Raw genomic sequence first — 14393 nt, 5'->3', positions numbered from 1 at the left:
CTTGTTAATTGCGGCCTTTTGAAATTAAATTACTCCCTAATTAGCATATCAAAGCCATTGATTCGGAGCTGGGAAAGATGAGGGCAAGAGGAGCGAATGCCAAGTTTGGTTAATCAGAGATGGCTAATTAAATAGTGATGTCTTTTGTGGGGGGCCTGCTGGTTAAGGGATGGGGGTTACTCACCCATGGCTTGAGTGGCCATCTGGAGCCTGGTTCTGATAGTACCCTTGGCACCAGGGGGCTCCTGTGGGCAGAGGAGGGGCTCCAGCCAGCCGGGGCCAGATCACTGGGGCTGGCCCTCCTTGGGGCCCTCCCTGGCTATTATGCTCAGCCAGCCTGGCAGGCCCTGGCCCTTCCCTTTGTCTCTGCAAGGATATCTAGGTGTGGCTTTCACAGGGACCTTGAGTACCAACTTAGAGGACTCCAAAACATGTCTACATCCGAATATACAAGCATTCAGCCTCTTTCCACACCTCTCTCTCCCTGTTCCAAGATGAGTTCTGGAAGGGTGACTTCTGTCCAGTTCTGCCCTGGTCCTAACCTGCGAGTCTATAGTCTCTTCCACCCTCAACAAAAAGTACGTAAGTTTGAGGGCAGGCTAGAGGGGTTCACTTGGGCAGGGATGAGCTGGTTTCAGCTTGGAACAGGCCCCTCAAGACACAAGACCCTATAATTCTCTCTGTGACAGAAAGAAGGAAAAACAATTATAGACCACTATCAGTTCTTAAGAAGCTGTGTGAGCATTTGATTGGGTCAGGGGACCTCCTTAAAGGTCTTCTCTGAGCTCTTGTAGAGACCCCCACATAGGACAGGAGAAATCTCCCAGACAGAGTTGCTGACCGAAATGGCGTGGGGGCTAGGCTGGTCCCCTAGGAGGCCAAGGGGAAAATGGGTGGGGGGCACGCTATTCCCAGTCTATCCTTAACGACATAGAAATGGAGCTCAGTGTTTGGGTTTTTAAAAAGGAGCCAATGGGGATATTTATGTGAAATTTACCTGTAATAAACTTTGTATGGGTCAACAAAACTCAAAACGTGTGATAAAGAGGTTAAGTCAACATGTGACCTTATCAGCCCTTAGGGCCAGCCTTCCCGAGGGGCAGGGTCCAGTTGGCTGTGTGACCCTGGGCAAGTTACATCAATCTTTGGGCCTGGGCCCTCCACCCCTCAGATGAAGAGGAATAAATATCACTATCAGAACTAGGAGGAAGTGGTTCCCCATGCGGGGTCTGGGGACCACCTAGTTCTGCCCTGTACTTGCCACAATCCCCTCCCAGATCGGAATGTCTTCCAGAACTTTCCTCCTCCACCTGCCATGCAGGAGGCAGAGTTTGGGCTTCCAAATGTCCTTGGAAATGCTGAAGGCTGGTGTCTGCAGATGGCTGACCTGGCTATTAGGCAGCTTATAAGGTAGGTACCGCACCCCTGTGCCCCCTCCCTGACATTTAACAGATTAGCCCTCGCAGGGTCAATAGCTCCTAAATGCCTCATCTAAAAAGGACAGAACTTTCACAAAAATCTTGATGGCTGACAGGCCCCTATCCTGGTCCCTCAGTGTCCCCCTGTCCCAGCTAAGGGTGTGTGTGAGTGAAGGGGGAAGGCTCTTGGAGTCTGTCCCCAGATCTGCTTCCCCCAGTCCCTGCAGCACACAGGGCCAGGGCCAAGGCCAACTTCCCAAGGGTGAGTGAGGTGCTGTTGATTTACGGAAGAACCAAACAGGGCCCCCAGGGAGAGGAAGAAGGTCCCCCGCAGCTCCGAAAGGGTGAATCACAGGCAGGGCCCAGCCCACGGGTCTTCATCCAAGGCAGCTGGGCAAAGGGGCCCACAGCAGTGGTTTTCTATTAGAAAATATGTAAAATGAAAAGCAAGGCAGAAAAAGAGACATGAGGAGGGGTGCGGCTGTCCTGGTGTGAGGGGGAGGGCGGCAGAGCCGCACACAAGGGCCAAGCCCATGCCGCCCGGCTGAGCTCTCTCTCCCAACGAGATTCAATTAATTGATAACAAGAGGCATCAAATTAATTTCTAGAGGATGTGGGATTCTGATGAAGGGAAATCTCTTCGATGGGGATCGGGCGGGAGGGGTCGGGTAGCGCCCCTTTAATCAGGCTGCGCCGCCTAATTGGGAAGGAGGAGACCTCCCTGGGCCGCGCCCCTGTCGGGAGAGACCTGAGGCCAGAGAGCTCCGGCCGCGGTGGAACAAAGGGGAGGTGTGCTGAGACCTCCGAATCGGATCTCTTCTCGCCAGAAGCCCAACCCTCAGCTGCGGGAAGGGGAGGCCAGGGAGAGGTGTGCGGCTGCTCCCACGCCCATTGTACAGTTCGGAAAATCGAGGCTCGGAAGGGAGAGGTCATGCCTAAGTTCGCAGAGGGAATGCAGAAGTTTGTACAGCACGCTTACTGTGCCCCTCACCGGTGAGTCCCAGCCCCGAAACCCAGACGCCCGAGGTCATCCCTGAACGCGAGAAGGGCGGCAAACGGCCTGGGGAGACCCTCAGGGGCCGCGCTGTCCCAGCCGCCCCTCTTCCAGGGTCCCTGGACCCCACCGGCACGGGGCAGAGTCGGCGGAGCCCAGCATTTTCTCGCGGCAGTCGGGTCTCGGGTGCTCAGGTGCTAAGAGATCCAGGATTGACCTGCCAATCGCACAGATGCGCTCGCAGAGGCGCAGGGAAATGCCGGCCGAACTAACAACCCAGAGCGAGTGCACTCAGCTGGGGGAGAACCAGCGGCCCTGGCTCTCCCGGGAGCCCCGAGCCTTGCTAAGGGAGGAATTCTCCCGTGTGGACCGACTCTTCACCCTCAACAGAGCTGGCCGACCTTCCGACTCCCATCTGGAGAGGCTCAAGCCTCCGGAAGCCGGGGAAGTCTCCATAGTCAGCGCTTTGCTCCCCCAGCGCAGAGAGCAGCCGCCACCCCCTCGTCTCCTGCAAATCCTGACATTCCATCTCCACCAAAAGTTCTGCACAGCCGCAAGCGCCCCTTCCTTCCAGGGTGCAGCTGCACATCTGCCCAAGAAATCCCTGAAGGAAAGGAAGTATACCGCTACCCTTTTTTGAACCAACTTCTTTAGGCCTGGGCCTCCTGGAAGTGTGGGCTCGGTGGGGGAAACAAGAACAGAACCTCCTCGCTGGCCAAAGGCCAGTGTCCCTTCACAAAGGCCAGCCCTCCTGTGGGCTGTCCAGGAGCCAGCCCAGGCATCCTGTCCCTGCTGGGGAATGTCAGAACCAGCGCTAGCCTGACATCTTTTTGAAAGCTGCTGGCAGGGGGCACCACCTGTTCCATGCATAGTTCTCCACGGTGCGAGCCAGCCACCCCTTAGTAAACCTCTTCACTAGACCCTCAGGAAGAGCAGTCCCCGACTCCATTCCCTGAGCCACCCTGTCCTCACCTCGCCATCACTTGCCCCTCCTTCCCTGTGCTAGGAATTCTGGGTAACTTCCACCAGCTCACCCTGCCTACCTTGAACAAATACCAGAGGGTCACTATTCAACACTCGACTTTGTTACTGTCAGCGGAAAACCCACAACCTTGCCTCCCTCTCCTGCCTTTGTATAGGTAGCCCAGGTACCATCAGAAACTCCAAGTGGGAGAGAAAATATCATTTACCTCTGTCCTGAACAACCAATGGTCCCACTCACCCTTAGGTCCCAGCTCAGAAGGCTCCAGCTGGGGCCCACGGAAATGGGCAGAGCTGCTGGGATTGGGGGCACAGGTCACATGGCCACGGCCAGGGCTGGGGAGAGGTGAGATGAAAGGCTACATGGGATCTAGGGACAGTCTAGCAAAGGCAAAGATCCCCAGAGAGGGTTAGGGGGAGTCCTGTGATTAGGATCAAGCCCAGGCCAGGATGGCTCCTGAAGGCACTGGAAGCTTGGGCTCCAGGGCCCAGCACCCTGCGGCCCCATCCAAATGTACACCTTTCACGCTGAGAGCTTGATTTTAGAGCTCAGGGGTGCCCTGAGTCCAGGCTCCACGTGGGGCCCACTCAGCGCCACCCGCTGCATCAGCATGACACGGCAAGCCACTAGGTTTGGAGTCTCAGTTTCCTGCTGAGATTCCAGCAGGGCAGACTGGCACCTCCCGCGGAGAATCCAGAAAGGCGGCGCTGAAAGAGCCAGGAACTTCAGGCTCAAGGGAAGCTTCGTTTTGCTCCTTCGAGATGACCCATCCAAGGGTAAGTACCAAATTAATCTGAGATTGGCTACCAGACTTGTATTCCACGAGGCCATGAAGTTAGGGTTTCAAACCATAGAAGTCTCTTTTGGGAGCGGTTGTGCTGCCGGCCACGTTTCCTCCTCTGTGCTCTGGGGAACTACCCCTCCCATTTTTATTTGTTTCCGTAAGCACCTTCGGAGGCTGGGGAGAGAGGGAACAACTGCACACTCCAGGGTCAAGGGCAGAGCGGCAGCCCACATCCAGGCCTCTGGAAGAGGGAGCGGGAAGTTGGCAGGTCCTCCACACTCTCCCCTCCCCAGCAGCGGCTCCAGCCTTACTGGTTACACTGGGAGTGAGGAGCACCACGCTGCAGGCCCTGCTTTCACACTGACAGCTGTGCAACATTAGGCAAGCGCTGCTCTCTGGGCTCCATCGACCCACTCCACAAAATGGAGGCCAGCACCCGGCAGTTCCAGCATGCAGTCCACCCCGTGGCCTGGCGGTGCTGGGACTCGAAGAGTAAAAGCGCCCTGGCCGGATAGAGGTTACAGTGTGGTCCTGATATGAACAGAGTGCAGGTTTGATTCCCGGTCGGGGCACACACCGGAACAGATAGATGTTTCTCTCCCCGCCCCTCTTCTTTTCTAAAATCAATCAATCAATAAAAAAATTCCAAAAACATAAAACAAAAACCCACCCCTTGGTCAGCACTACCATGTGCCAGGCTCTGGACTAGGTACTAGCCATCTGCTCTCCCAGCCAGCTCCAAAATGGGCTAACTGAGTATTATTGACCTACTTTACACATAAAAAACTGAGGTTTCAAGAGCTTAATTAAGTTCCCCAGAGTCCCATCACTCCTGGCAAGTTCCAAAGCTTCTCCCACTCTGGCCCAGGTTCTGCCCCAGGGAGGCCTGAGTTACCTGCCCTGGGTTCCAGAGTTCTGAAACCAAGTGGGGGTAAGGCACTTCTGCCAATGAAGCTTTGAAATCTTGTCACAAATCGTCCCCACCCAGCCTTGGTCTGGGAGAGTTGTAAGATCGTGAAGGAGAACTACGCCGAGCTCCTGGGATGGAAGAGAGGATTATTTTGCAGTCTGGGCTATTAGAAAAGGGAAGACATCGTGCCTGTGTGTGACAGGAGCGGAGGGGCTTGCACTTCAGCTGGAGAGGCAGAAAGACCACGAAGACAGGTGAGGCTGGGACGGGTTAGGATGTAGGTAAGGAGGGCGGGGCTCCAGGTGCGGCGGAGCAGGGAGACCTTCTTGGGGAGATGAGCCCTCCCTCTCCTTGCACCTCATACCTCTCTTCTAAAACAGACACCCTGCTCTCACCCTCCTCTCCCTATGCGGTGTTTTATCTGTCTCTCCCACCCTGACAGTGTGAGGTCCAGAGAGCTGACCCTAGCCTTCATGCTTGGGTACTCAGGTGCCCAGCCTCGTCCCTGCCCAGACAGAGTAGGGGCTCAGCAAACATTTGGGGAATTATTGGATCAAAGGAAGCTCCCCCCAGTTCCCCTGCTCCCCCCCACCCCCAAGGAAGAGGTGTGTTTGGAGTAGGGGCCCACCAGGATATGCACATTCCTGGCAAGAAGGGACCTACCTTCCAGCAGCCAGAAAGGAAGTTTCTGGCCAAAGGTGGAGGAAAGGGGGTGTGGTGGGTGTCTAGGTGTAAGAAGGGCACCTACACAGAAAAAAATAGGGCAGGTCCCTTTGCAAGTCGGGCCCAGCCTTCCATGCCCGGCATTCCCCAGCAGTGCTGTCGGGCCTTCCTCCCCCAGGGCTCAGGGGTTCCCCAACCCCAAAGATCCTGGGAAACCTGCCCAGGCCTGGGAGAAGGACAGAAAACCCCACCCAGGGGCCCAGTACTCAGTGCCAGGAAAGAAGGTTCCCATGGTCTCCCACACCTTAGTGCCAAAGCTGGGGCTAGGGTGAGGTGATCAAAGGGTCTAGAGGAGAGATTCAGATCTTGGTGTGATCCTGGGTATGTTTGCCTGTGTGTGTGTGTGTGTGGGGGGTGCCCACAGTACCACTTCCTCCCCATGGCACCTTGCCCCACTGAGGAGAGTGGGAGTGGCAGCAGATGGGGACCCCCCCCCAGGCACAGGCCTGCTTTATGAGGCTCAGATCTGCGGGTGTAGAAGGAGCAAGCTGTCCAGGTGCTCTCGGCAGTGGTCAGCCCTCCCTCTGGCCTGCCCAGTGACAAAGAGCCGCAGAACCCCGTCAAGACAAAGTTTCTCAAGTTTTAAAAAACAAACAAACAACCAAAACCAAGCAAGCCTGCAGACTTCCCCTTCCTGGCAGTGGCCTGGGTTGGGCAGGGGTTGTCTGAGGCAGGGGCTGTCTGCGGCAAGTGGCTCCCTCTACCCCAGTAGGGGCGGGACAGCCCTGCCTCCTGCCCTTTGGGGCCCCTGCATCCACCGGCTGGCTCACCAGGAACGTCAGGGGCGTGAAATGCCCAGTACCCACAGAGCTCAGTCCCCACTCTCCAAGGAGAGCGAGTTTCTGGGTTCAAATTCTCAGTGTGGTGGTCTTCACCACCATGTTCTGTAGCGGTGGTTCGACCCTCCCGAGGCTACAGGCTGGCTGGACAGACCACTGCACTGCTCCTTCTTTCTGTGTGGGAGAAGGGGGCAGTGGGCCCAGCCTCAGGCTCCAACCCTAGTTATCACTCAAGCTTAGCTCCCAGGGCCCTCCATCCCAGATCAAACACAGTTCGCCATGGGACAACTCAGGAGGAGGCCTTAAAGCATGGCACGAAGATGCTGAAGTCCAAGTAAAAACCCGCATTGGCCAAAATGCTCCTGGACTTTCTTAGGAACCGTGGAGAGGACAACTTCAGACTCAGGTTTGCTCCTGCACAACCCCCCTCCGACCCCTGTTCCAGGCTCGGAGGTCAACCTGCAGAGAGGCCCCGCGGCGCTGAGGTGCCAGACACCAAGTGACCTCCAGACACCTTAAACCGCAGGAGCACAGCGAGGGAGGAAATCGGCCAAGCCGAGGCTGGAGGAGAGCAGGGAGTGCAGAAGGACGAGCCAGGTGCTCTGTGGGACTCAGGGTCTCCACTACCCCATCATCTCTCCCCCTATCCTACAGAGTCCGAGTGGGGCGCCCCAGTCCCAGAAGAGGAATCCACAGCCCTAAGGGCCGCTGCCTCGGAATCCGCATCCCGCGAAATCACACGGTCCTTTGCCGGGGAGGCCGGGACCTGTCGTCGCTCAGAGCACCTTCTTGCGAAACAGGGTCTACCCGGGCTCGGGCCAAGTTAGTTTGGCGTCGGTGGGGAGCGCAAGGCTGGGTCGCCGCGGGGGTGGCCGCAGGTTAAAGAGAGGTGTTGGGGGGGGTAGGGCTGTCCAGAGGAAACACTAGAGACCTTAGTCGAGGAAGGCTCCCGCTTGGTCACTCCGGGGAACTTTCCAGGTGGCTTCCGAACCCTGTTGCCCCCCCCCCCAAATACACACACGGTGAGGCAGGGGCTCTCCTCAAAAGGGGTGAATAAAGGTATCAGCCAGGTCAGTTCCCCTCTCCAGCGCCGGCGCACAAAATCACAGGGCCGGTGCCAGACGCTCTCAAGTCCCCAAGAAGTTTCCCACTTCATCTCCGCGCTGACCGGGCGCTGGGGGACCGGCAGCGACTCGCCCCGAACCGCGTAGGTGCGACCCCAGCCAGACGAGCTCCCCTCCGCACCCGAGGCCCCCCATCTGCCTCGGCGAGTCTTGGGGAGTCTGGGACAGACCGGAGTGGAGGGAACTCACTCTCCCACTTCCCTCCCCAGCTGAGGAAAGTCCGGGCCGGGAAGTATTCTTTGTCTGACTCGGGGCGGGCGAGGGTGTCGCGTCCCCTTACACCCCATTCCCGGCGGCCAGGCCGGGCGGGGGCGGGGCGCGGTTCCCGGGGAAGGGCGGGCCTCGGTAGCGCTTCCAGCGCCCCTCCCGGCCGAGCTCCGGCCCCCCCCCCGCCGGCCGCGCGGAGCCCCCACCTGTTCCCGACGCGGCGCGGGGCCGCGAGGGCCCGGCCCGGGGCGGGTGTCGCGGCCGCGCGGGGTCACGGCGCAGCAGCCGGCCCTGGCTGGGAACAAAGTGTGCCGGCCTGGGCCCGGCTACTCCCGGCGCGGCTCCGGCGGGCAGTTTGCAAACACAAAGTGAGCCAGGGAGCGGGCGAGAGAGTGCGCGAGCTCGGGAGTTGGGCTAGTCGCCGGCCCAGCCCCCACCCCGCGTCCCCAGGCTCGGCCCGCCACCTACCTGTCCGGCCCGGCCGCTCCGTGCGGGCTCCGGCCCGTCAGCCCGCGCGGGGCATGGAGCTCGCTCGGGTCGCAGCCCGGGCCCGCCGCCGCCCGCTGGGGCTGCCCCTCCGCGCCGCCCGGCGCCGCGCAGCTCCGGGGCGTCCTCCCTCCGCGCCGCGCCTGCCGCCGCGCGCCCTAGCCCCGCCGGGGCATCGCACTTTGTGGGCAGCTCGGCTGGCTCCGGCTGTGCTCCTCCTTCCCGGTCCTCCCGCGACGCTGGTTCGCTCGCTCCGGCTCCGGGCTCCGGGACCCCGGCGTCCCCGCCCCCGGCCCAGCCCTGGTTCCGGCCCGGGCTCCTCCCCGCGGCGCCGCCGCCGCCTGCGCCGCGCCCTCCTCGCAGGATGGGGGTTCCGTTCCGGCCGCCGGTCGCACTGTCCGGTCCGCAGGGGCGACCGGCTCCGGACTCCGAGGGGCTGCGACTGAGCCCGGGCTGCGAGTGGCTGCGAGCGGGCGGTGCGCAGGCGGGGCGGGCGGGGGCGGGGAGGCGGGTGGAGGGGGAAGGAGGGAGCGCGCCGAGCGCCTGGGCGGAGGGAGGGAGGGAGCGAGCGAGCGGGCGGCGGAGGGAGGGAGGGGAGACCAACTTCTAGCGCTACCATAATTCGCCTAAAGCAGGTGCAGCAACTTTCACCAGGCGAGGCAGCCAGTCGGCAGCGAGAGAAGACCACGTGGACCAAACTTAGGGGAAGGAGAGTGGGGACACCGGGATAAGACGCGGGGCTGCAGATCTGAAAAAGGGGGGAGGGGGAGAGACCCCAGGAATTCACCCTGGTCTCGTGAATCCTATGGCCTGCTTTGCAAACCCCAGCCCTTCCCTGGAGTCTGGAGGTACGGCCAAGCCCTGCTCCCACACGGTTCATTGGTTCCCGGCGGACGCGGGGTGTGGCCGGGGGCCCGGAGCCGGTGTCCGGTCTGTGCCCTTCCTCGCCTCGCTCCTGTTCCCCACTGCGTGGGGGTTGGGATGGGTTTTTAAGCCGGGGTGGGGGAAGTGGGGAGGCTTCTTCTGGGCTTTGTGCACGGTCACCCGGAGCAATCGCTGCCTCCCTCTCCGGAAGGGGAATTTCCCTTAAAGTGCTCTGTGAACCAGTGATGAAGGGGCCCAAAGTCGGGTCCACGCGGCCTAGAGAAGTGCAAAGTAGAGTCAGTTATCCGGATAAATGAAACTGTAAACAAAACTCAACGTCCTTTGCCCAGGGGAAGTGAGGGGATTGTGGTGGAGGCAGTTGTGTGTGTTTGGGTTGGGAGGGGGAAGTCCAGGTGAGGAAAGGCCCAAGATCCTAGGGGGGGGGGGGGGGCTATGCTGGTCGCAGATAATCTGCTCAGAGACCAATGGCAGGGTAAGGGCTCCCTCCCAACGCCTCCCCACAAACACCTCTCATCTGACTCTGTGTGTTGTGGTGGGGAGAGATGAGAGTTGCCTCAGGGGTCATCAAGGAGTGCCCAGGACCCAGGGAGGACCCTCCTGTGGGATGGGGACTAGAGGACAGCGCTCTTGAAGGCTTTCCTGGGCCAGATGATCACCTGAGGCAGGTGGGGACGGGCAGACACTTGTTGCTCCTGTGGAATGTGAGCTAGGGGTGCTTCAGGGACTGGTGCTCAGGGTGTGTCAGTACTGTGGCCTGGGGAGAGAGGATTTCTTGTTCCAGAGGCCTTTCCAACGGGGCTGGGAAGAAAAGGGTCTTGAGAGAGGAGGCTCCCTCTTGGGTTGTTTTCCATCACTTACTCCATTTCTTTCCTGTGGGTGCAAATAGCCAGAACTGATGTTGTCACTTAGTGATACTTGTTCAGGTCCAGATCCTATGTATCTGCCCTCTTGGGTGAGTGTCACAGGCATATTCAGGCCCTGCTGGACCCTTTCAGAGATCTAGGTGAGAAATATTTGGGGGAAGTACTCTAAGTGCCATTTATTTGGATACTATTATTGAAAAGTGTCCTTTCTAGTGTAACAACAGTAGTAGCAATAAGAACAAAATAACACAGCTAACTTTGGAGTAGGAGCACATGCCAGGCATAGGACTCACTCATCTGCACAATAGCCCTATGGGATACATAGTACCATTATTTCTATATACAGAGGTGGAAACAGGCACGGAAGAAGTCACTTTGCCAGGCTTACACAGTTGGTATGTGATGAAGCAGGAGTCCAATCAGAGTCGCTTTAGTGAGGACAGGAAAGAGCACATGGCAATCTTTGAAGCAGTACAGCCTGCTTGTGGATTACCCGAGGAGTACAGTTCCAAGGGGGGAAAGGAAGCTTTCGGTTGTGTGATCCGATCTATCTTCTATAGAGAGCCAGCTCTGGTGGGAGTCAGAGTGTGTGGACAGGCCTGGGCCAGGCCTGGAGTTGGCCAGCCCTGGTATAAGCGCAGCTGGGCCATGACCTCCTTCCCATCCTTCCTGCAGAAGCTTGGGCCGGGTTTCTGCAGGTGGGGGGTGGAATGTGCTGACCTCCAGTGGGCGTCCCTAGCCCTTTTCTGGCTGGCTCTCCGAGCCACCGAGTCCTTTTCCGTCATCTTCCTGTGGCAGCCGTCCTTGCCTCACACATGGGCCTACTTGCCCAAAGGGATTTCCTGGGAATGCTTGGCCTCTCATTTCTCTTCACCCCTCATGGCTGGGCCGGCTGACTTCCCAGCACCCTGTGAGTCACAGTGGGCGGGGGTGGGCGATCCCAAGGGAGGCCAAAGACCCTGTCTTGTCTTCACCTAACAGGGCATTTTAGTGAGAAAACAAGGCTTCACCAAAGAAAGGTACAAAACAAACACCCCGAAATCAAAGCCGCCAGTCCAAAGGTCTTCCTTCTGGTGCAGGGACTCTGCGTGAGGGTTCAGAAGAACAGCCCTTGGCTCCTCGGGTCGAGTGCCTGGGAACAGGCAGGAGGGTCCCCTTTCTGTCCTTGTTCTTTCAAAGGGTCCAGGGCCAGGGGCTTTAGCTGTGGCAAGAACCAGTTCCCTACTAGAAGGCCATAGTTAAGAGCACAGGGGGTAGAGTGAGCAGCCTGGGATTGAACTTCAGCCTCTGTCACTTACCAGCTGCGTGACTTGGACAAGTTATATGATGTCTGAGCCTCAGTTTCCTCATCCACAAAAACTGGGGGATGCTTCCTAGAGTGGTTGGGAGATAGCATAGAAAAATATGGGCAAAGTCTAGCTCTGTGACCTGTTCATTGAGTACTTAACATAAATGCTCATTTTCTGTTTTTGTGAGCCCCAATTTCCTCACCTAAAAATAAGGACCATTAACCTCACAAAACTACCGTGAATTGGCCTGATGTGGTGGCACAGTGGATAGAGTGTCGACCTGGGAATGCTGAGGTCACAGGTTTGAAACCCTGGGCTTGCCTGGTCAAGGCACATATGGGGGTTGATACTTCCTGCTCCTCCCCCCCTTCTGTCTCTCTCTCTCTCTTCTCTTTCTAAAAAGGAATAAATAAAATCTAAAATAAATAAACCACTGTGAATCATGCATACAACTGCAGTTAATACTTATTTAATGCCCGCTGTGAGTCTGACACTTGATTCATGCGCTGCTCAGTGTGGTCACTCTTCTCATTTTATAGGTGAGGAACTCAAGGCTCAGAGAGGTCAAGCAACTCACTCTAGGTCACATAGCTAGGAAGTGGTGCAGCAAAGACTTATTTCTAGGTCTTCTTACTCCGAAGCAGATGCCCTTTCCCAAGGTCAGCTGCCTGCCTGCTATGGGAATGCAATGGGCTAGTGGGTGAGTTTGTTCTGAGTACCAGGCCTGGCACTCGGGGCTGTGTACATTCAGAAACATTGGTCTTATTCCTACAGTCCCTACACATCTATGCCCAGATATTTTGTTTCCTTTCATCTAACTGCTTGACTCTTACCCTTTTCCCTCCTCAAAACCTTTTTTTTGTTGTTATTAAGGAATAAAACTTTACCAACATAACATAGCAGCTCTCCTCATATGTACTTACGAACAGAAATGCATACATATATATGTTCACCAAAAGACATACAGTAGAATGTTCTTAGCAGCACTATTACCAATAGCCATGAACAGTGGAATTTGGTGAATAAATCATGGTATTCACATACATGAACTAGCACTTGGCAATGAGAATGAACAGACTGTTGCCACACACAGCAACGTGGAGAAATCTCACAACCAGAATGCTAAGCACAAAAGCCAGACACCTGAGAAAACACAGTGTGATTGCATTTATCTGAAATTCAAAAATCAGTCAAACTAACTGCTGCTGTTGCAACTCAGGAGAGTGGCTCCCTGGGTGGAGGAGTGACTGGAAGTGACATGATGAGTTTTCTGGGCATCTGGGAGTGTACTGTGTGTTTTTCTAAATTTTTTACTTTTTAAATGACTATCATTTTTTTTTAAGTTTTTAAGACTTTATTCAATTTTCAGAGAGGAGAGAAAGAGAGAGAAACAGAGAGAGAGAAGGGGGAAGAGCAGGAAGCATCAAGTCCCATATGTGCCTTGACCAGGCAAGTCCGGGGTTTCGAACCGGCGACCTCAGTGTTCCAGGTCAAGGCTTTATCCTACTGCGCCACCACAGGTCAGGCTAAATTTTTTAATTTATTGATTGATTTTTTTAGAGAGAGAGAGAGAGAGAGACAGAGAGAGAGAGAGAGAGAGAGAGAAACACTGATTTGTTGTTCCACTTATTTAGCCGATGCCGGACCAATCGAGCCACTGGCTGAGGGAGGGGAAGAGAGCAGATGGTCGCTTCTCATGAGTACCCTGACTGGGAATCGAACCTGGGATGTCTGCGTGCCAGGCCAACACTCTATTCACTGAGCCAACTGGACAGGGCAAGTGTTTGGTTCTTGTACATGCCTGGATTGGGGATCAAAACCTCAACCTGCATCTATCAGGATGACACCCTAACCGACTAAGCTACCTGGCCAGGGCTTCTGTGTGTGCTTTTTAAAATTTGGTTACATGAATATATTCACTTTGTGAAAATTAATCAGGCTGATGTACACTTATGATTTGTGCATTTTTCTTTATTCTTAAAAACAAAAATAAAGAACTTAAAATGGTTGCTGATCTTATGGAGGGCCTTTCATCCCCTTCCCTCCCTCCCTCCATTTTCCCCTGCAGAGGTAGCCAGTTTCCTGAAGTTGGTGGGTGGCCTTCCCGAGTTAGTTTTATACTCTTACTCATTTAGTACTGCTGGGACTTCTTGAAATTTTAAATGAAAGGTATTCATCTGCTCCTTGCTTTTACTTTTGGTTGCTGTTGTTGTTTTTAGTCCACTTCATGATGCTGAGATTAATTTAGGTTTGCTCCGTGTGTCTCTGGGCCATTAACTGAAAGGACGCGTGGGGACAGCCTTCCACGGTATCACTGCGCCCTGGCGTCTTCGCCGGCCTCCCGGGATGGACAGTTGGGTTGTTTCCGACGTCTGGCCATTGTGGTCACACTACAGTGGGTTTCCTTTCAGGGGCGAGGTGGGGGGGGGGTGCCAGGGCTTTCTGTTTCACTGCCTATTGCCTCCTGCTCAGTGAAGTTGTCCCCCCTTCCCCCTGTGGTTCCCCACTCTGGAATCTTCTCTCCTCCCCAGGTCTCCCAGCTGTTCCTCCCCACCCTGCTGCCCAATCTTTCTGACTCAGAAAGACCCAGGGTCTGTGCTGGGTGGAGGTGGGGCTGGGGGAGGGGTAGAAAGGGGCAGTCTTTTCCTTTGCCACAAAGGCCCCTGTTCCCCAAGATAAATGACGATTCAGACAAAGAAATATTTCATTAAGGGTTGATATCTTAATGAACTGTGCCAGGAACCTTCAAGGCACTCTCCAGACTCCCCCTTTTTAAGGGGGGCTCCTACTCCTGGGGGGGGGGAGGCTTATCAGCTTACCACATTGCCCCGAGTAGAGGACCACGCAGTGTGGGGAGCTGCCCCAGGGAGGGGGGGAGGGGAGGGCGCCAGGGCTGGGGGAGTGGCTAGGTTGCCCTTCTTGGTGCCCCAACCCTGAGAGATGTCTGCA

At 56.3% G+C, this 14393-nt stretch overlaps 1 protein-coding gene across 4 annotated transcripts in view; it reads right to left on the bottom strand.

Moving 5' to 3' along the window:
- Positions 1-8877, bottom strand: part of FOXP4 (forkhead box P4) — a 56147-nt gene extending 47270 nt beyond the window's left edge. For 2 of the 4 annotated variants that reach the window (XM_066245905.1, XM_066245992.1), the window contains exon 1: positions 8390-8877. The gene's annotated coding sequence lies outside the window, so the exon portion shown is untranslated. The remainder of the gene's footprint in view (positions 1-8389) is intronic. The other 2 variants (XM_066246089.1, XM_066246144.1) reach the window with 1 other exon arrangement.
- Positions 8878-14393: the final 5516 nt, after the last annotated feature.

The sequence above is a fragment of the Saccopteryx bilineata genome, chromosome 1, assembly GCF_036850765.1.
Source record: "Saccopteryx bilineata isolate mSacBil1 chromosome 1, mSacBil1_pri_phased_curated, whole genome shotgun sequence".
Lineage (NCBI taxonomy): Eukaryota > Metazoa > Chordata > Mammalia > Chiroptera > Emballonuridae > Saccopteryx > Saccopteryx bilineata.
Note: the sequence above shows the minus strand (reverse complement) of the source record. Positions and strands in the feature narration are given on the sequence as shown.